Here is a 23,606-nt window from a genome sequence, read left to right on the forward strand (position 1 = left end):
GCTGGACAGAAGCTTCTTTCAGATTGTCCATTTGGAACTTTGGGAGTTGGTTGGCTTCTCAGGATAGAAGGAGCACCATCACAGAGGGGGTCAGGAACTGTGATTGGGGCCTTACAGGATTAGGCTTCTCCTAGTAACATAAGAAGTTGAATGGTTACTGAATGCAGCTACGTGTATGTTATATTTAATCCAGTTAAATACAAGTTCAGTGTTTTTCAAATCCCACAGCTGGAGGTGTAGTCAGTTGATGGATTTTGAAGAGATTTGCAGGGTCTTCAAAATAGAGTTAGGAAAAGCAGACATGGTTGCCCCATCTTACACAGGTAAGTTATTAGTGACCCAGAGACATGGATGTTGAACAAGGTGTGTACCACAAAGGGTGACACCAACGAACAAAGTCCTGGCTGAATGCTAGAGCGGGTAGTTGTCACTGATAAAAATATGATTATATGATTTACCCTTCTTCTTCACCCTTTTGTATGTTGCTTGCCTTCTTAAATGCTGAGTTCTTTGCAAGAGGGACTGTCTCTATTGTACATTTTGAAATCATCAGGCACATAGAGGGCACTGACAGAACCCAGATAATTAACAATATTCCTTTTGTTAAATTATTCAGAATATTAATTATAACCCTATAAAATATATAATGCTGCTCATTTTGTCATGGTTTTATGCTCTTCTGTTGTTTTTTTTTTCTGTCCAAGATAGTAAATCAAATTGCACATGGAAGAACTCTTTTTATGAGCCATACTTAGCTGTGGCATCTATGGGCAGTCTGTCATAAATACTTCGCCAGTGAGACAGTAATCAAACTGTGTTAATGCACACACAGTATAATGCATCCTATTCTGAAGCTTAAAATATTCTCCTTGTGTGTCAAGCAGACCAAGTACCCAGAAGGACAATAAATGGACTAAACCCTCAGGCCTTTAGAAATAAATAGAATGTAAATCTGACACACTTTTAACCTGCAATGTAAATAGGAACAGTATCCTTAGTCACAGTATATTTTGCTATCCATGTCCTCTCCTCCTTTTCACTAGCCTGGTTACGTTTAGCTGTTGTGGAATTTTAGCTGCCATTTGTTTTTCAAATAAAAGGAAAAACGAAAAAAAAAGGATTTTACAAAAAAAAGAGGGGAGGGAGAGGGGAAAGAGAATGCTCATCACTCCATTCAGTAACATTTTTTTTCTGCTCATATGGGTCAGGATTATATAGGTTTTTCCAAATTCTCAAAGTTCCAGTAATGACAGAAAAGGCACGCTGGGTCAGCATGTCCAGACAATGAGTGTTTGAGAGAATAATGAGGACATCCAAATGAGCAAGTGATGGGAAGTATGGGGGATGTCACTGCTCGGTAGAGTCTATGGATTAGTGACAATAAGGCTGTGGGATTGAAGTGATACTCCAAAGGAATAATAAGGCTTTGTTTGAGCAGGTTAAACTGTCTGCCTGAGCGAGAAATGTTCTTCTGTCCGTCTTCTCAGGGCTAGGTATTGTTCCTCAGAATCAGCCGATTATATTTTCACATTAATATATTGTACACGCAGAGTTTTCATGGCCGTTTGACTTTTTCCATAGTTGATCCACATGCTTGAGCCTAAAAATAACTTCACTGTATATTTTCCTGTTGAATTTAGGACCAGCTGTTTGTGCTGTGATTAAGTGAAAGAGATTAAAGATGTTAAATTGTTATCAATAATGCTTAAATATGGTCTGGAACTAGTTCCTATTGTGAATATGCTCTTGTTTGGTCTACAATAGAATATGTATTCTATATGAACATGAACAATTGGATGTCTATTTAAAAGATGCTCTAGCTAACCACAAGTTATTGGGCTTGATTCAGGAATCACTGGGTGGCCTTAGTGTGTGGGTCATCAGACTAAATGATCACAATGGTTTCTTCTGGCCTTAAAATCTATGAAACTGCATATTTCATTCTTTCTGTAACACCTTCAACAGCAGCTCAGCTCTTGGAGCATTAAGGAGGTAGCACAGCAAAGATATGTTTATTATAGTGCATTGCTGGAGCAAGTTACTGTATAAATGTGAAGGACAGATAGTGAGCAGCTCTTGTGTGACCACAGAATGGTAGAGGGGTGAATGAGAAAACTTCCTCCTAACTTGCGTGGCACAGCAGCACACCCTGTGTTTTGCGTTTCTTTTTCCCCATGCTCAGGGAGAATGACACCACAAACAGAGCATGGTCCTGTCTTCACATCTCCCTCTCCCGTTAACCTGCTGAGATGGGCAGCAGCGATGGACACAGGGGATGATGTGTCCCTTGTGAGCAGTGAGCAACACCAGGAGAGAACAGGACTGCTTGAGACACATTCTCCCTTCTGGGGTAGTGCAGCTCCACAGCACTAGCTACACAGGGTGGGAGCCATAAATGCACAATCTATCCCTATGTGTTTTACCTGGAAGATGTCCAGCCCTGTCACAGAGTGAGCACTTGAGAAAAGGAGTAGATTTGTTATTTACAGAGAAAATGCACAGACTTTTCATTACCAGTTTGGGGCTGCTCAGACTCAGACTTTGATTTACCCCAGATATTGTTTGGATTTGGCCTGTCTTTTTTGGAAAGGGAGTGGAAGTGTTGAGAGGCTGCTACTGCGTTTTCTTATGCTTCTTTTTTTCCTTTTCCTCATCTGCCTTAGAAGTTTATGTTTCTCTCTTTGAAGTGCCAGCCTTATGGATGTGGTGGTGATTTGTTGTGTTCTTTGACAAGCATCATGTGTAGAAATTTAGTCCCTGCTACCACACAGATGAGATGATCAAATATCACATTTTCAATACCTGCCATCGTGCAGGAAAAAGCTGATGACACACCAAGCTTTTGTCCATTTATATGTGTGTGTGTGTGTAGCCTGTTCCATTTATTTACTCCATAGTTTTCTGCTTGTGACAGACATTCAAATTATATATGTATATCAAAGGAGTAAACACACTAAATAAATAGTGAGGATGTCTGAAATTTATTTTATTTATAGGCATTCTATGAGGCTCATCACCATAGACTTACGAGGTGTCACCTCATCAGTGAAGATAAATATCATGTCAGATTTAAGCCATTGTGTTTATAGGCATAATTTAAGTATCCCTTCTCTCCCCTCTTCTGCCCCCCCCCTCCAAGGCTATTTTCTCACTTAATGTAAGAATATGTTTCTCTTGCTGCCTCAGTTATTACTAGTATGTTGCCACCTCTCTTCATATTTCGTCTTCCACTGTGGGGAGGGAAGGGGGCATAACTGGTTCGGATGTAGCTTAACACAGGTACCCAATATATAATCCAATTCTTGAAAATAAAATAACTTTATATGTTAACTTCGACACACATTGGATATACATTCTCCTCCTGATCTGTTGCTGGGACTTTGTCTTTATATCTCCCATTTCATGGTAATGGTACTTTGCTGCTCATCTATGATCAAAGAGACAATCCTCATTGGAGAGTCCACTCAAGGTAAATGGACTGGGAGTGGGAATACATAGGTGAAGAGGCTGTATGGTGGCAGTTAATCCACTCCATAGCCATGATTCCTGTTTTTGTAGAGCTTGTGCCTCACGACTGCAGATCCACTAGCCCCACTATTGAAGAGGTTCTATATACAGCTGTACGAGGAGTCCTTTGAAATACCCTGTGCAATGGAACTATATTAGTTTGGCTATAGCTGGGACCCCCTTTACCCATGGAGAAGAGAGATGGATTTATCACCCAGTTAAAGAGCTCCCTTTTGATTCACTTAATTACACCAAATAATATCCATTAAAATATTGTATAGATGGGTGTTAAATGTAGAGAAAGATCTTTAAAACAACTGCACTTAAGCCAAACAGTAGATACAGGTAAACTCTGATCTGAATTTTGGATTTTCTGAAATTCCTCTGTCTCCTAATATGATACTCGTATAAAAACTGAATTTTGTTTATCCAACCTGCTTTTATCCAGTGGCTTTGAATGTCCTGTCATGCAATTGGATAACTGGAGTTTACATGAATTATCATTCTACTGGCATAGATTCTGTATCAAAACATAATAATAAAAGTAAACATAAAAAATGACAAATGCTTCATTTTTATGCTTTTCAAGTTCAAAATAGGAAAACAATGTAGTAATTCGCCCAACCTTTGAGATGTTTTAGCTAAGTTATAAACAATTAAAAGGACCTTGCACAATCAGTTATGTTTAAACTATCAGCAGTGAATAATTGCCCCTTCTCTCCCTGAAAGGAACTGAGTGCAGATCTTTACCAGAAGTTAACATGCACTGAGCCTTGACTCTTCCTAACTTCTGTCTCTAAAGTTATTCACCTGGTCCTCTGTCACTTTATTAAATCTGGTGTAAATCAATCAAATAGATTTTCATATATTTTCTCTGCAAAGATGCAAAAATGCATTACTGGTGGGAAATAAAAAAATGCATTTTAAAGTCTGAAATGGATTTCTGAGTAGGAAAATAGACTTGGTTTGTTAAAAAGCATGCCACCTGAATTTTAAAACCTCTAACTAGTATCCAGTATGAATCAGGCTTTTCTTGAGTTAAGCAAATCTATTAATGGTGAAACTCAGCACACGAGAAAAGGTATATGTTAAATAACGTTAAGTTCATCTCAGAAGTGTAATGATCTCTGTTCTTTAGGTGCCAGCATGTTGGCTACTAACTGCTTCCTCTTAAGGGATTTTACTACATAAACACACGTTTTAAAAACCTCTTGGTATTTTTTTATTTGTGATTTTTGGGTTGGGTTTAAGTAATACAATTAACAGGCTTGATTAAGGGGCTCACCCTATAGCCTTTACACACATGAGTACTTGATTTGCCTTCCTGGTGATTATTGATGTGCGTAAAGTACTATAGAACCGACTCTCAAAGTCATTGCTAAAAAGCTAAAGTGAAACTCCCACCCTCTTTTCGCACTTCAGAATTCAGCAAGGGGTTATGCCAGGGGTCGGCAACCTTTCAGAAATGGTGTGCTGAGTCTTCATTTATTCAATCTAATGTAAGGTTTCACGTACCAGTAATACATTTTAACGTTTTTAGAAGGTCTCTTTCTGTGTCTATAATATATAACTAAACTATATTTGTATGTAAAGTAAATAAGGTTTTTAAAAATGTTTAAAAAGCTTCATTTAAAATTAAATTAAAATGCAGAGGCCCCGGACAGGTGGCCAGGACCAGGGCAGTGAGAGTGCTACTGAAAATCAGCTCGCATGCCGCCTTCAGCACCCATGCCATAGGTTGCCTACCCCTAGGTTACGCCTCTGGATTGTGAACTGATCTAAGCTAGTGAGCATAGCTTGAAGGGAACATTCCTTCTTTAAAAGGAACAGAATTGTCAGATTTTGGCTTTTGCTCTGCATGATAAAAGATTAAGATGTTTGTTGCAGTAGAAAGTTAGAAACTTTTGGAAAGTCTGACAGAGTAGGGGTGTACGTGTATATGTGTTTGTATATACATACACATCGGTATGTGTGATTCTGATTCTTTTTGAGGAGAATTAATAGAAACATTTTGAGGTGTGTTACATTACTTTATGCAGATATATGTGCAGGTATATAATTTGAGTGAATATCTAATTAGTTATGTTGAAAAAATAATTATGTAAATACCTGAAATGTTTTAGTTCTATGGGATAAAGCAGAAGCTGAAACTTGCTCTTATTTATATAATACTTGTATTCAATATGATGTAATGTTATGTGGCTAAATGGAAATCCTTCCATGTGCTTTGCTAGTGCAGAAGAGGATGAAGGAGCTTCTTCACTTCTACATTGCAGTGAGGCAGGAGTCTTACGTAGTGTACAAGAGCAATAGGGATTTGTTACTGTACTGCCTAGTTCTCCATGACCCTAAGAATGTGCTTACTAGATGGGAGGATTAGACCACTGGATGGGTTACCTACAATGGTTAACAGAAAATGGTATTGGTTAGTATTTTTTTTAATTAACTTAGCAGTTTACCATCCAAAGCCAAATAACTCCAATTAACGTGCTTTAACCTGACAAGAGAAACATTTAAAAGAGATAACTAAAAATGTATTTGCTTGTCTGCATTATAGCACAAGATAGTCACCAACTGTAATTGAAAATATATCTAAAATCAATTTGTTTTTACTTGTATCAAGCAATCTCTGACAGGATCAGAAGCCCAAATTAAATTGTTAAGCTTACAGGAAGCTGTGGGAGAGACTCCTCAGAATGGTTTAGAAGTCAAACCTTACAGTAATGTAGAAATTTCAATGAACAAAATAATAGAAATAAAATTGAGTAGCGAGGATGCCATCAGTTGTCTTGAAATTGACTTGACCTACCCTCTCATCCTATTTTCCCAGGTTTTGGGTTAACCATTAAGTTGCTAGATCTTCTGACCTCAAGCACAAATAACTGTTTAAATATTTGTTTCCAACAAAAGGCTTTTGAAATGGATGCGGAATCAATTAATCTGTGTTCTGCTTTTGAGTGGCTTGAAAAGTAATATAATATGTCCTGAACCCAAAATGCTAGATGTGACAGCTAATGCATTTCTCAGGAGCCTGTTGAGTAAAAGATATCCAGCAATACGAATATAGAGCAACCTCATCTTTGTACAACAAGGATGAATTAATTCTTTTGTGTTATATTCCTACGAGGAAGCTAACAAGGATTCTTGGCTGGCCTGTTGCCAATGGTTGCTAAGTGAAGGTGAAGTCTTGATTAGCCAAAGGTTTTCCAGCGGTTGACATCTGAAGTGAAGCAAACAAATGGTTAGCAGTCTATACTACAGTACCTTTTAGGCCACTGAGGAAATAGAATTTACTCTATTACTCCAATTACTCTTCCCAGTGCTATTAAAAAAAGAGATTTTGGTTGCTTAATTGAATATACTTTGACCTAGAGCTGAAGCCAGGTATTCATAAGAGATTTGAACTCTAGCAAAAGCAGCCCTTATAGACTTATGTTAGATAGGTGGGGTTTTCCCTTCTATTCTTCCTTTGAGTATGCAATTGGGTACTTTTACCTAACAGTTGTTTTGATTACATGACACTTCCTCCTCCTCCTCCTCTGATCCTGTATTCAGTCCTGGTTCCTTTCTAAGCGTATGTCTACATCACAAAGTTAAGTCAATGTGAGCAGCTTATGCTGACCTAACTATGGAGGTATACACACTGCAATGCTCTTCCTGTCCCCGTTGCTTTAACTCGCCTGCTACACTGTCCTAATAAAACCACCTGGATGAGAGGCATAGAGATTGCAACATAGTTAGAGAGACACAGGGTCAGTATGGACACCATGTTGCTTATGTCACTGTAAATGACCTGCAGGAGGTGTCCCACAATGCTCACCCTGACCACTCTGGTCACTGTTTTGAACTGTGCTGCCCTTCCTGGAAAGCCTTGAGAAGTTTTGAAATTGCTCTTCCTGTTTGCTTGGCATGGAGAGCAACTGATTCTGTGGGGAGAGGAGGCTGTGCAGTCACAGGTCTGCTCCAACTGCAGGAACTTTGATATCTATGGCCAGATCACTCAGGGCATGGTGGAGAAGGGCTATGATAGGGACGTGCTGCAGTGCCACATTAAAATCAAGGAGCTGAGGCAGGTGTACCAGAAGGCAAGGGAGGCAAATGGTCACTCTGGTGTGGAGCCACAAACATGCCACTTCTACGAGGAGCTGCATGCCCTTCTTTGGTGACCCCACCTCCACCGCCAAGAGCCCTGTGGATATTTGCTGGGGCTGGAGTTACGGCCACTGAAGTAAACTCAGAGGATGATGTGGCAGAGGAGGACTGGGGGCAGGTGACAGGGAGATCTGGTGACATGGCAAGCCAGGGCCTCTGTAGACTTCTGAGCAGTCTAGTCAATCCCAGCAGTCCAGCTCCCAACTGTGGAGGGAACCTCTGGTAAGTACTCTGCTTCTATACTGTAGGGATTGCTTTTTTAATTGGGCTACAAAAGGTAGTGAAATAACAAACACAGGAGCAGTTTCTGTCTGCGTCTCATTTCCCTGTAAGGCTAGGCAGAGGAGGCCCTTGCAAAAAGGTTTGTTTATGCATAATGGGGTGTCCCATGAATCCTCCATGGAGAATTCTAGGAAACTTTCCTAGAGATAATCTGCAATTCTCAGCGGAATGGTTTCTTGGGAGGGCTGCTTTGTTTCTTCCCCTGTGGTAGGAAACTTTGCCGTGCTACTCACAATTACTTCAGTAGGCACTATGGCAGCAGACAGGCCAGCAGCATATGGTCCCATCTGCAGCTGCATGCATGCAGGAACTGGACCCTTTCAGCCTCACTTAACCTCAGAAGTGAGATATCTGCTGCAATCATCCCCGCCTGTGGTAAACGATGCTAGTATTCAGTTCAGTAGCCCTATGTGCTAGTACTGAGCTATCCCAGAGCTACCCTCCTTTGTCCCAACTCACCCTCTCTCCTCCAGGCCACACTCTTCTTGGTGGGGCTACCACTGTACAGTGTGAGTGCCAAGAGAGAGTTGTGCTTCTTACTTGTTTTGATCAAGGATGTAAGTGCACTGACAATAACACCTCTGTCTATTGTTTCTTTAGCAGCTGAAGATGTGCCCTTGATGGTTTCCTGCACATTGGCAGAGTGCCTCACTCAGATAAGGAAAAGAAACTGGAGGAGTAAGGCAGACATATTCAAGGAGATGCTGCAGTTGTCTGGTGCTTTGGATTGTGAGCAGAAAGCATGGAGGGTGGCAATCAGTGAGAAATTGTGTAGGGATAGTCAGGATAGGAAACGAGCAGGAATAGATGATAATGCTGCTCAGGGAGCAAACAGACATGTTGCAGTGCCTGACTGAACTTCAGGCTGAACACCTCTGTGCTTGCCTCCCCGTGTGGTCCATATAGAACTACCTTTCTGCATCTCTCCACGCTCCCCATTCCTCGTTTCCTCAGGGGCCTCCGCAGTATCCCAGCCATTCCACCCCATGGGACATTTTGCACAATGACAGCTGGACATACATGCAGCTGTGATAGCCTCATTGGCATGTGCTTCTGAATTTCCTGTTCTTTCCCCTTTAAAGATACTTTCCTCTGTATGTATGAAGTTTAGGTTACCAGTACATAAATATGTTTGTGTGGGTGTGGAATAAAAATGTACTTATGGAAAGTGCATGAATCTTTATTATACTCCAACATATGGAGACTATTGCTAACATTCAGAGACAGAGCCGTAACAAGGAAATTTTGCCCCCCGAGGCAAGGGCCGGCTCCAGGCTTTTCAGTGGCAATTTGGCGGCGGGCCTCTGAGTCCCTGTCGGAGGGAAGGACCTGCCGCCAAATTGCCGCGGCAATAGAGCTGCTGCCGAAGCACCGCTGATCGTGGTAGAGCTGCACCCCTCCACTTTGCGTGCTCGAGGCAAGTGTCTCACTCACCTCGCCCTTGTTTTGGCACTGTTCAGAGACAGTACCAATAGGTACATTTGCAGTGTTATAATAGCAGACACACAGTAGTCATTACAAGGTTTATACCACAGTCTAAAATAAATTGCCTGAAACACACATTATTAAATGCTCTTTATTAAAATGCTCCTTCAAAACCTCCCCGATACGAAGAACTCTGCCTAGAGCCCCTTTTACAGCTCTGGTATCTGGCTGCTCAAAAGCAGCAGACAGCCGCTCCACCTCCACACTCCCCACCTGGGGAAACTTCTCCCCGTTTGATTCACAGATATTTTGAAGCGCACAGCAGGCAGGTATAACCATCGGGATATTTTCCTCACTGAGGTCTAACTTGCTGAGGAGACAGCACCAGTGCCCTTTTAAGCAACCAAAGACACATTCATCAGCAGAGCTGTCTCTAAGGTACAGCAAATCGGGGCTGTCCCTAGGGTACGTGCTTTGGGGGGCCCCGCAGTGGCCGCCCTGAATTGCCATGCCCTAGGGATGGTTCTTTGTGCATGTCATGTAGTGAAGGAGTGCTAGGCCAGCCCAGGAGGGTGAGGTTAAGGTGCGGGGGCAGGGAGAAGGCTGGCCTGGGGAGTTAGCAGGGGCCCTGGCACCAACAGCAGGATTCGGACCTGCACTCACTGTTGGGAAGCAGCAGCAGTGACCCCAGCCTGTCCCGCTCTGCCCCACCCTGCTGGCTCCTGGCATCAATCGGGGGAGGAGGCAGAAGCCGGAAAGAGAAGGGAAAGGGGCTTGGGGAAAAGGGTGAAGTGGTGGTGGGGGGCAGACGGGGCAGGGGGGATGTCCCGGGCATTGCACCCCCCTAGGAATGGTCCTGTTCATGAGTGATTCTGCACCTGCTGAGCCTATTGTTGAAGTGCTCCTTGCTGCTCTCAAGGCGACTAGTGTAATGCTTCATGAGCCACAGGAGCAAGGGTTAGGTTGGGTCTCCCAGGATCACTACTGGCATTTCCACATGCTCAGTGGTAATCCTCTGGTCTGGAAAGAAAGTCCCTGCTTGCAGCTTTCTGTGCAGGCCTGTGTTCCTAAGGATGCATGCATCGTGCACTTTCCCCATCCAGTCTGCATTGATATCAGTGAAACAACTCTGGTGATCCACTAGGGTTTGCAATACCACAGAAAAATACCCCTTTCTGTTGAGGTACTCTGTCACAAGGTGGTCTGGGGCCAAAATGGGGATGTGTGCACCATCTATCACCCCACCACGGTTAGGGAATCCCATTGCTGCAAAACCATCCACTATTTCATACACATTGCTGAGAGTCACAGTCCTGTGTAGCAGGAGGTGATTATTAGCCCTGCACACTTGCATCACTGCAACCCCCATGATAGATTTTTCCACTCTAAACTGATTTGCGACATATTGGTAGCAGTCTGGTGTTGCCAGCTTACACACAACAATTGACACTCACTTCCCTACTGTTAGTTCTCCGGAGCGCTGGGGTGGGCTCCGCACACAGTTCCAGAAAGGTGCCTTTGCACATCCAAAAGCTCTGGAGCCACTGCTCGTCATCCCAGACCTGCATAATGATGCAATCTCATCACTCAGTGCTTATTCCTTGAGCCCAGAATCGACAATCCACTGTGTTCAGCTGCTCCGTGAATGCCAACAGCAATCTTGAATTGTTTCTGTCCATGGCACACAGCAGGACAGACAACACAGCATCATCAGACTTGAATCTCAGGAAATACTGTAGGATCAGGCATGTTGTATTCATAACTCTCATCACAATACTGGAGAGTAGTGCAGGATCCATATTTTCTGACAGAGATGGCGGGCAGGCAGTTTACAGGGGCTGCTGAAAAGCAGTGCAAAATGTACTAGGAAGCCCATGGAATGATGAGACTGAGAAAGCTGCATCGTGTGACACTGAGCCTGCCCCCAAAAGGCATTGCAAACTCTTCCCAGGACACCCTGTGGTAGATGGTGAACAGTTGCACAGTGGGATAGCTGCCCATGGTACACTGCTCTCTGTGTTGATGCAAGAGCTGCTAATGTGGATGTACTCCACCGACCAAAGGAGTGTAACGTGGACATGCATCAATGGCTTAACTACAGCGATGGCTGTACGTCGACTCACTTAAATAGATGTAACTTTGTAGTGTAGAAATGCCCTTTAATGTGCCATCTTTTCATGACAGTAGTGTTTGGGACTTGGTGAATTACATTTAGAGATATTTAATGAGTGAAGCTTGAATTATAGAGAACCTTGATACTGTGTTTACATCTTAAAAATATTGGATCCTTCCTGAGTAGACTGTCTAGTTATGTGATTCCAGTTGCTATGTCTTTTATTAAAAATAAATATTTCAGTATTTTCTTTGCACCTTAATAATAGGAGTTTAGGAGAGATATCCCTTAAATAACATTTGCATAAGTTTTCTAATAGCAGACCAGAAGTCCTTCAGTTTGGGACAGTTCCGGAAACAATGAAGATAATTTCCTGCAGGATGGCAGCCCCTCTAACATTTTGATGGAAAGTTTGTGTCTATTTTGTTTTTCAAAACGTGTATGAAAATATGTACTCAAGAATTTCCACTGGTATTTTCTCCATGAATGGAAACTTGTAGGTACATTATTTTAAATGATGCCTCCTACCAGGGAAAAAAGGGAACTCTGGTCTAGTACATAGTCAGGTTTTAACCCTGTTTGCCATTTGCATAGCCTTGAATAGATCAACATCACCATACCTCAGTTTATGCATCTGGATATTGGAACTCTTATTGTATTTGGCTCACTGTAATTATTTGTAAAAGCCCTCTGTAATCCTTGAAATGAAAGGTGCTACTGTGCTGTATTCGGGTGCACATTATAGGCTGTTGTTGTTTCTGTGGAGGGATGTCATTCTGTTCCTTTGAAGCAGTTTGAAAGCCTGAGTGGACAGATTGTATGACTGGCTTAAAGTTTAAATAAAGCATAGTGCTAAATGAAATTCTTACTTTCAGAGCAGAGCTTATAAAATAGTATACTCTGCAGCATCTAATCTTTATATCCTGAACTCTCCCAAAGCCCAAAATATTCTCTTAGAAAGAGTGGCAAACTCTGGAGGGAGCATTGGTGTTGAATGCAGCTTCACAGCTGAAGTGGGCATATTTTAAAGTTACATTAGTTTGCTATAATGAAGCTCTCTTAAGGCTTATGAACCTATAGAGCTTTTTAAGTAAAAGCCTCGCTCATCAGGCAGGTTTTTCTCAGCTCTTGGATTCTCACAGCTCTAATTTGAACAGTTCCATTAATGAACTGGTCTCTGTTATTCACAGATACCCTCAGACCATCGTTAAAGGAGCCCTAAGGTAAGGGTGAAGAAGGGAGAAGCAGGAGAGCTGTGGGGAAGTGGCATAGGGAAATGTAGCAACTCTGGCAGTGAAAGGTAGGCTGCCAACAACTGCTACCATTAGGGTCCCTGGGCCGGAACCCGGAGCAGAGGGCAGGCCCGGGTTCCCCCCAACCCACCACTACAGGAAGTCAGGCCCCTGTCAGGACAGGAGGCTGAACAGAGACTGTGGGAGTTCTCTCACCAATCTCCTTGCAGGCCTATGATGAAAAGAAGTCAGTACATTGCAACTCTGGCCCTAGAGAGAGAAGGGCTACGTGGAGGATCACAGTGAGCCACTGAGGCTAGCGTAAACCGCCTAGAAGCGCAGGACCCACGGGAGCAAGGTCAGAGCTCTGCCACAACTGGTGTTAAGAGTGGGATAGTGATTGTTCACAGCGTAGCAGAATAAAGAGGTGTTTACTAAAAACAAAAAACAAAACAAAATAAAAAACAAAACAAAAAAAGTACACAGGGGTTTTTGGTTGTGGGTTTTTTTGTTGTTGTTGTTTGTACCACCATGGAGGAGGGGTGGTGAGAGCACTGGTGCAAGCCACAGCAGCCCAGCAGGAGGCAACCCGGGCTCAAGCGATGGCACAATAGGAGTCCATGAGATTACAGCAGGAAACCAACCAATTATTAATGAGCCAGGTGACCCAAGATCGAGCCCTCCTGCGCGAGGTTGTGGACCAGCTGAAGGACCTCACCACCCAGGCCCTGGGGTCCAATGAGACGTGAACCCTGAGGGCCACCGGTTGTCTGCCAAAGATGACAGCAGACGATGATATAGAGGCGTATCTCCTCTCATTTGAAAGGACTGCACAGTGTGAGGCGTGGCCCCTGGAGCAGTGGGCCAGCATTCTCACCCCTTTCTTGTGCGGAGAAGCCCAGAAGGCCTACTTTGATCTGCCCACTCAGGATGCGGCTGACTATTCCCGGCTGAGGGCAGAGATACTAGCACGATCCGGGGTGACAGCAGCGGTACGGGCCCAGAGGTTCCAGGAGTGGAAATACAGGGAGAACAAATCTCCAAGGTCCCAACTATTCGACCTCATACACCTCGCTTGGAAGTGGTTACGGCCTGAGGCATGCAGCCCGGAGGAGATTTTAGAGACTTTAGTCACAGACCATTACATGTGGGGACTACCACCAGATCTCCGCAAATGGGTCTGCTAGAACGATCCATCTACCTATGATGAAATGATCACATTGGTGGAAAGACGGATAACAGCCAGGGAATTAACCCAACTACCCAAGGAAGGCCCCTAATGAAACAAACACTTGACCCCAACCATGGAAGATCAGGCGGCCAAACCCCCAGGAAGTCCTAGGTGGAAGAAGAGGGAGGTTGAAAACCAGTTGGGAACCCAGAAGGAAAAGCAAGGCCTGAGTAGGGGGAATCCTAGGACTAAATCCCCTAATGCACGTGATAGGGGAATGACTAGAAGCAATTATAGGTGTTATGGGTGTGGGGAGTTGGGGCACATAGCTTCCCAGTGCCCCAATGTCATAGAGCCAAGGCAATGTAACCTGGGGAATGGAGCAGACCCATGCAGCCTACTCAATATTATAGGGGTCGCAGTCACCCCACATAAATATACAAGGCAGATAAAGTTGAATGGGGTAGGAACCATGGCACTCTTAGACTCGGGGAGTATCATCACCCTGATTTCGGGTAAATTAGTGAAGCGCAGCCAGTTAATGCAGGCCAAGCGTACGGGGGTAGCCTGTGTTCATGGGACTGTTAGCTATTACCCCATCATACCAGTAAAAATTGAAATTCAGGGAAAAGTCACCAATGCGAAAGCAGAGGTAGTCCCAAACCTCCCATACCCGTGCTCATAGGTAGAGATTTCCCCGGGTTTGGAAACTTGCTCCCACTGGAGGAATTAGAGGGAGAGGAGCTGCCTGAACTTCAGGGGGTTTCCGCAGCAGAATGTCACCTCCCATTTTTCGTGGAAATGTTCCAGGAGCTATTCCCTGTCCCGGGGAAAGGCAGGAAGACCAAAAGAGAAAGAAGGGCATCCAAGGCCTTGGGTACCTGAATCCTGATACAAGGACAGAGGGTCGCCCGTGTACGCAGATGTACACGGGCAACTGAAGGGGAGGGCCCTGAGACAGAGGAGGAGTCAGAGACCACTTCCAACCCCAACCTCACGGAGCCAGCCGAGAGGGCAGAGACAGATCCCTCAGAGTTCAGGCTGTTAAGCCCAGAGAGAGAGACTTTTGGACGGGACCAGGTGGAAGACCCAAGGTACAGAAATGCCAAGAAGGAGGTGGCTGAGATAGATGGGATACCCATAGAGGGAAAGGCCCGGGGGCCAGGGCCTTATTTTGTGATCAAGAGGAATCTCCTATACCGGGTCGTGCAAACGCAGGAGCAAGAGGTACGCCAGTTCCTAGTCCCCCGGAAATACCAGAAGGCAATATTAAGCCTCGCTCACAGTCACATTTTTGGAGGACGCTTGGGAGTGGAGAAAACCCAGACGCAAATCTTACGCAGGTTCTTCTGGCCGGGGGTACATGAAGACATCCAGCGATAGGGTGCCTCTTGCCCTGAATGTCAACTGCACAGCCTTCGTCCACATCTAAGAGCTCCTCTGGTACCCTTGCCAATCATCGAAATCCCATTTGAGCGGATCGCCATGGATTTTGTGGGGCCACTAGAGAAAACGACCCGAGGCCACCAGTATGTGCTTGTCATCCTAGACTATGCAACCAGGTACACAGAAGCTGTACTCTTACGAAATACAGCTTCCAAGAACATTGTTAAAGGATTAGTGGCAATCTTTGCCCGGGTAGGGCTACCAAAAGAAATCCTCACAGACAAGGAAACACCATTCATGTCCTTTATCAGGATTTATGTTCCCTGCTTCATGTCCAGATGCTGCGGACCTCAGTTTACTATCCACAAACCGATGGTCTGGTGGAAAGATTTAACCAAACCTTCAAGGCCATGATAAGAAAGGTGGTAAGCAAGGATGGGAAAGATTGGGACAACCTACTACCGTACCTCATGTTCGCCATCCATGAGATCCCCCAAACTTCCACTGGATTCTCCCCCTTTGAGCTGTTGTATGGATGCAACCCCTGAGGCATCCTGGACATAGCCAAGGAAATTTTGGAGGAGGAACCCAGTGAGGGGAAGAATGTAATAGAACATGTACTACAGATGAGGGATCGGATAGCCTGGGTCACTCCCATAGTGAGGGAACACCTAGAGAAGGTCCAAGAGGCCCAGAGAACCTACTACGACCACCAAGCCAAGCTTCATCAGTTTCAAACTGGTGACCGAGTAATGGTACTGGTACCCACGGCCGAAAGTAAGCTGTTGGCCCAGTGGTAAGGGCCCTACGAAATAGTTGAACCCATAGGGAAAGTGAATTACAAGGTGCAACAACCAGGATGTTGAAAAGTAGAGCAGATATATCATGTCAACCTTCTGACACCATGGCATGTGTAAGAGGCATGCACAGTGATTCGCGAAGAGCTGCACCCAGGAAACAAAAATCCTGAACAGGTGAGGGTGTCTCCTGATCTAACGACAGCCCAGAAGAAAGAGGTAACTGAGATGATTGCCCAGTATCAATATGTATTCTTGACAAAGCCGGATCGCACAACTGGGACATATCACCACATCATCACAAACCCTGGGGCCAGAGTAACTATGAGGTCCTACTGGGTGCTAGCAGCCAAAAGGGAGGAAATAAAAACAGAAGTCAGGAAAATGCTGGAGATAAGGGTCATCGAAGAATCCCACAGTCAGTGGTCCAGCCCAATAGTGTTGGTGCCCAAACCTGATGGCACCACAAGGTTCTGCAACGACTTCTGTCGACTAAATGAGGTATCCCAGTTTGATGCCTACCCTATACCCCGCATAGACGAACTAGGGGACCGTCTGGTGAATGCCTGGTACTTGACAACCTTAGACTTGACAAAGGGGTACTAGCAGATTCCCCAAGCCGAAGTTGCAAAGGAAAAGATGGCGTTTTCTACACCAGAGGGTCTCTTCCAATATACAGTCCTTCCTTTTGGACTACATGGGGCTCCAGCTACCTTTCAGCGCCTCATGGACAAGTTATTATGTCCCCATACCAGTTATGCTGCGGCCTACTTGGATGACATGGTGATTCATATCCCAGATTGGGAGACCCATTTGGAATAAGTGAGGGCGGTCCTTGATACCTTCCGGCGAGCTGGCCTTACAGTGAACCCTGTTAAATGTGCTGTAGGGTTCACGGAGGCCAAATATCTTGGCTACGTGGTAGGAAAAGGTCTGGTAAAACCCCAACTGAATAAGTTAGAGGCCATCCAAAATTGGCCTCGGCCAAGTCGTAAGAAGCAGGTCCAAGCATTTCTAGGGGTGGTGGGGTATTACTGGCGTTTCATCCTCCATTTAACTACAAGGGCAAGTCCCCTAACGGAGTTAGTGAAGGCGTGTGGTCCTGATCCAGTCAGATGGTCCGATGCAGCAGAGATGGCATTTGCCGACTTATGGACTGCCCTCTGCAGTAACCCCGTATTGATAGCCCCAGATTTCAACAAGGACTTTATCCTACAGACAGATGCATCCGAGGTAGGGTTAGGGGCTGTCCTGTCGCAGATGGTTGGGGAGGAGGAACACCCAGTTCTCTAACTCAGTAGGAAACTCCTTCCGAGGGAACAAAAATATGCAGTAGTAGAGAGAGAGTGCCTCACTGTAAAATGGGCCATGGAAATGTTGCGTTACTACCTGCTTGGGGCGCAGATTTATCCTTGTGACTGATCATGCCCCTCTTCAATTGATGCAGTGGAACAAGGAAAAGAACACAAGGGTAACCAGGTGGTTCTTATCCCTCCAACCTTTCCAGGAGGCTGGACAGAGACTATGGGAGTTCTCTCACCAACCTCCTTGCAGGCCTATGATGAAAAGGGGCCAGTAGACTGTAACCCTGGCCCTAGAGAGAGAAGGACTACGTGGAGGATCACAGTGAGTCACTGAGGCTAGCATAAACCGCCTAGAAGCGCAAGACCCACGGGAGCAAGGACAGAACTCTGCCACACCTTACCCAAACCTACCATAAGGGGAGTGCACAAATTGTTGAAAAACATATCAATAGTTCACAATCAAGCTGGAAGTGCATATCAGGTGGGGTCCACAGGGATCTGTTGTGGATCCAGTTCTATTCAATATCCTCATAAATGATTTGAATAATGGCATAGAGAGTAAATTTATCAAGTTTTTAGATGATACCAAGCTGGAAAGGGTTGCAAGTGCTTTGGAGGACGTGATTAGAATTGAAAATGATCCTGACAAACTTGAGAAATGGTCTGAAATAAACAGGAGAAATTCAGTAAGGACAAATGCAAAGTATTACACTTCATAAGGAATAATCAATTGCACAAAATGGGATATAATGCCAGCAAGGGTTATAGAGGATCACAAATTAATATTAATCCACAATCTAATACTGTTGCAAAAAAAGTGAATATTATTCTGGGATGTAGTAGGAGGAGTGTTGTAAGCAGGATATGAGCAGTAACTCTTCCACTCTACTCAGCACTGATAAGGCCTCAGCTGGAGTATTGTGTCCAGTTCTGGGAACCACACTTTGGGGAAAATGTGGGCAAATTGGGGAAAGCGCAGAGGAGAGCAACAAAAACGAGTAAAGGTCTAGAAAATATGATCTACAAGGAAAGATTGAAAAAATGGGTTTGTTTAGTCTGATGAAGAGAAGACTGAGTTGGGGACATGATAACAGTCTTCAAGTATGTAAAAGTTTGTTATAAAGAAGAGGGTGATAAATTGTTCATATCTAATGAGAACAAGAAAAGAAGTCATAGGCTTAAATTACATACAGCAAGGGGGATTTTAGGTTAAACATGAGAAAAAACTTCCTAACTGTAAGGGTAGTTTAAGCACTGGAACAGATTACCTAGGGTGGTTGTGGAAACTGTCACTGGAGGTTTTTAAGAACAGATTAGACCAGTGATATTCAGACCTCAGGACCCAAATTAATGATCAACATTACCCAAAAGAGCCACAATAGTGTGAATTCATTGTTTCATTTACACACACTCTCTCTCTCTCTCTCTCGCTCCCTCTCTCACAGCAAAATGACTGAGCAAATATTATTTTATCAACTACAATTGATCAATGACATAGTAAAAACATCCTGATTGGTGAATAACTTAGATTGGTTAATAATTAAATCACACAGTGTTTTAATATGTGATGCAAAGAGCTGCAGGAGACAGATTAAAGAGCCAATTATGGTTCGTGAGCCTCAATCTGAGTATCACTGGGTTAGAGTGCAAAGAGCTGCAGGAGACAGATTAAAGAGCCAATTATGGTTCGTGAGCCTCAATCTGAGTATCACTGGGTTAGAGTGATGGTCAGAGATGGTCTAGATAATACTTAGTCCTGTCTCAGTGCAGGGGACTGGATTGGATGACCTATCAAGGTCCCTTCTAGTCCTACATTTCTATGATTCTATGGTTATTATTGTATTTGTCTCCTTGAGAGAACAAGGTTTACTGACAACGAAAACTCAGGGGATGCAGCAAAGTGCTTAATGTCTCACTAGCAAGAATCAGAATGTGCATCAGCATTTTAAAGAACTTTACAAAATTATTCTGGCTGTAAATATCCAATTGTGGAATGATAGGTAAATTATTGACTGGAACCAGAAAATCTCCTGTTTGTAGTCACTCTGTGCTTTCTCTTTGTCCTGGGAGTCTGTAGGGGGTGTAGTTGGGAATTAGAATGCATTTTGTAGTAGCAGTGGATTAGTAGTCTTTAATTGTGAAAAAATAGGGCAGTTATTTTGACATTGGGAAGTAAACAGTGGTAGAATGTAAATTTGCCAGCTTGGGTCACATTGAGCTAAAAGAAAGGGCATGCAAAACATTACTGTATCATTTTCAGACTGAGAAGAGACAATTTAGGAAAATTACTTCTCCTGTCAGAATAGCCTCGTTCCTTTCATCAGAGATTGTTTGCATCAGTCATTATTTTTATTTTAAAATAAATGAGTATTTCATGGACTTGACTCACAAAAGTAACTCTTGAGCAGCAGGAGATGAGAACATAGTACTGCACTGAGTCACTTTGGTTCACTCTTTTGTTGGGTATTTGTCGTCTTCTATGAATGAGGTCTGAAATTCACAGCTAATGATGGACAAATCTTGTAAAGTACAGAGGTTCGGTTCAAATGGTACCTGTACATGTCTGAACCGCTAGGAAAGCAGTTGTCTTCCCCGAAGAGCCTCAATCTCTTTCCATGCTTTCAGCTTCCTATCTCAACACAGCTTGGTTTCTTCCTCCTGGATATACATGGAACTCAGTAGATCTGGCAGTGTGTTTGTTGGGCTGCTCCTTATTTCAAACTTCCTGGTACTCTGGTATTCCCATCTCAGTCACTCTCCGAAGAGCATAACGTGCCTGGAAAACTGGAGGGTGATATGTTCAGTGTTGTGCCATCAGCTGTAGAGTGTGACTAAGGGTATGGCTACACTTGCAGCTGTACAGCGCTAGCTGCGGGAGCGCTCCCGCGGCAGCGCTTTGAAGTGCGAGTGTGGTCGCAGCGCCAGCACTGGCAGAGCTCTCTCCCAGCACTGCAGGTACTCCTCCTCCCTGTGGGGATTAGCTTGCAGCGCTGGGAGCCGCACTCCCAGCACTGGGGCTTTGTTTACACTGGCGCTTTGCAGTGCTGTAACTTGCTGCGCTCAGGGGTGTGTTTTTTCAAACCCCTGAGCAAGAAAGTTACAGCGCTGTAAAGCACCAGTGTAGCCAAGGCCTAAAAAAGAAGGTGAGACTACAGTGTAGTTTTGAAGTGAAGGGCCAGCATAAAATATTTGGAAAAAAATATATCAAAGATGGAGAGGAAATTCTTAGACTGGTCGAAGCAGACTAACGTGCTGAAATTAAGCCAAGGAAAACAGGTTGTATATTAAGGGGGGGAAATCTAAATAAATCATTGGAAGCTGGAACACAGTATCATATGAGAATAGTGATGGGAAATTTTGCTCAGCTAGCTTATCAGCTGCTAAAGACATGTGCTGCTGGCCCTGTCTGCCACCTAAGATTTCTCTGGAGGCAGTATTTTTTTTGGCAGGGGGATAGGAGGAGTGGGTCTTAATTGTACAACAAAGCAGCAATTCTTTCTGTCCCTGTGAGCTAATACTTCCACTATGCTACAAATAGAGTGTACAAACTAGATTTGGTCTAAACTTTTTCCCTTCCTCGGACTTGCCTTTATTGTTAATGTAGGTGACAAAACATAAACCTCAGCCAAAGCTTTATCATGAGCGTGGATTTTTCTAAGGTGTTGCCTGAAGGGTAGCACAGCAAAATATATCCTTCAGTAAGCCTGGAGGGACCTAATAGGAACTAACATCTGAGCCCGGCATCCCATTCAGGCTCCTACAGCTTGTGACTTTATTACAGAGTTTAATCAAGTCAAAGTTTTCATGAGCTATTCATTGTCCTACTGTACAGTATTTCGTATGATCTTGTGTAGCATTTACTATTTTTTGTTGTTGTTTTGGTTTCTAAAGCTTTTTGGAAGACCAGAAGTGCCTCTCTAGAGTTTTTATTTCCTGTTAATATGCCACAGTAGTGAAATACACATCTCATACCTAACATAGGAGAGAGAAAGCTTCTAGATAGACATTAAAAATTATATGGATACTTTAAAAAAAACCCTAAATAAATAAAAGGCTGTAAATTTAGTGTATGTGAAAATAAGGAGCTGGCATTGGTTTGAGGAAAGGCTAGTGCTGGTGGGTGTTCGTAAGCTTCTTCCATACAATGTTCATGTTCCAACCTTTCAGTTGCGGTCCTCAGACTCTTCTGAGCAGTAACCAGAGGTGAAAGTAAGCAGATACGGGATGGTACGGAGGACCGGTAAGAAAAGGAGATTGGCTGAGGGAGGGAGAAGCCTGCCCCCTGCATAAGAATAGTTTAAACTCAGCTGTTCCCTGAGTGGTTCAGCCCTCGGGGTTAGGAGTGGTTTCTGACATCCTTGTTAATTTCACTCACAGTAGCTGGGGGGAATGGGGAGGGTGTGTTTGACCATGGCAGGGGCAGTCCTCGTCTGCCCCCGGGATTATAGACTCATAGACTCTAGGACTGGAAGGGACCTCGAGAGGTCATCGAGTCCAGTCCCTTGCCCTCATGGCAGGACCAAATACTGTCTAGACCATCCCTAATAGACATTTATCTAACCTACTCTTAAATATCTCCAGAGATGGAGATTCCACAACTTCCCTAGGCAATCTATTCCAGTGTGTAACTACCCTGACAGTTAAGAACTTTTTCCTAATGTCCAACCTAAATTTCCCTTGCTGCAGTTTAAGCCCATTGCTTCTTGTTCTATCATTGGAGGCTAAGGTGAACAAGTTTTCTCCCTCCTCCTGATGACACCCTTTTAGATACCTGAAAACTGCTATCATGTCCCCTCTCAGTCTTCTCTTTTCCAAACTAAACAAACCCAATTCCTTCAGCCTTCCTTCATTGGTCATGTTCTCAAGACCTTTAATCATTCTTGTTGCTCTTCTCTGGACCCTCTCCAGTTTCTCCACATCTTTCTTGAAATGCGGTGCCTAGAACTGGACACAATACTCCAGTTGAGGCCTAACCAGCGTAGAGTAAAGCGGAAGAATGACTTCTCGTGTCTTGTTTACAACACACCTGTTAATGCATCCCAGAATCATGTTTGCTTTTTTTGCAACAGTATCACACTGTTGACTCATATTAAGCTTGTGGTCCACTATGACCCCTAGATCTCTTTCTGCCATACTCCTTCCTAGACAGTCTCTTCCCATTCTGTATGTGTGAAACTGATTGTTCCTTCCTAAGTGGAGCACTTTGCATTTATCTTCATTGAACTTCATCCTGTTTACCTCAGACCATTTCTCCAATTTGTCCAGATCATTTTGAATTTTGACCCTGTCCTCCAAAGCAGTTGCAATCCCTCCCAGTTTGGTATCGTCCGCAAACTTAATAAGCGTACTTTCTATGCCAACATCTAAATCGTTGATGAAGATATTGAACAGAACCTGTCCCAAAACAGACCCTTGCGGAACCCCACTTGTTATACCTTTCCAGCAGGATTGGGAGCCATTAACAACTACTCTCTGAGTACGGTTATCCAGCCTGTTATGCACCCACCTTATAGTAGCCCCATCTAAATTGTACTTTCCTAGTTTATCTATAAGAATATCATGCGATACCGTATCAAATGCCTTACTAAAGTCTAGGTATATCACATCCACCGCTTCTCCCTTATCCACAAGACTCGTTATCCTATCAAAGAACGCTATCAGATTAGTTTGACACGATTTGTTCTTTACAAATCCATGCTGGCTATTCCCTATCACCTTTCCACCTTCCAAGTGTTTGCAGATGATTTCTTTGATTACCTGCTCCATTATCTTCCCTGGCACAGAAGTTAAACTAACTGGTCTGTAGTTTCCTGGGTTGTTTTTATTTCCCTTTTTATAGATGGGCACTATATTTGCCCCCTTCCAGTCTTCTGGAATCTCCCCCATCTCCCCCATCTGGGGAGGCTCAGATACCTCTTCTATTAACTCCTTGAGTATTCTAGGATGCATTTCATCAGGCCCTGGTGACTTGCAGGCATCTAACTTTTCTAAGTGATTTTTTACTTGCTCTTTTCTTATTTTCTCTTCTAAACCTACCCTCTTCCCATAAGCATTCACTATACTAGACATTCCTTCAGACTTCTGAGTGAAGACCAAAACAAAGAAGTCATTAAGCATCTCTGCCATTTCCAAGTCTCCCGTTACTGTTTCCTCCTCCTCATTGAGCAGTGGGCCTACCCTGTCCTTAGTCTTCCTCTTGCTTCTAATGTATTGATAAAAAGTCTTCTTGTTTCCCTT

General features: G+C 43.9%; 1 protein-coding gene across 2 annotated transcripts in view; it reads left to right on the forward strand.

The window, feature by feature from the left end:
* The window catches only part of PCDH11X (protocadherin 11 X-linked), a 970,783-nt gene that overhangs the window by 650,172 nt on the left and 297,005 nt on the right, over window positions 1-23,606 (forward strand). The window lies entirely within an intron of this gene.

This window comes from Gopherus flavomarginatus, chromosome 8 (assembly GCF_025201925.1).
Source record: "Gopherus flavomarginatus isolate rGopFla2 chromosome 8, rGopFla2.mat.asm, whole genome shotgun sequence".
In the NCBI taxonomy this organism is placed as follows: domain Eukaryota; kingdom Metazoa; phylum Chordata; order Testudines; family Testudinidae; genus Gopherus; species Gopherus flavomarginatus.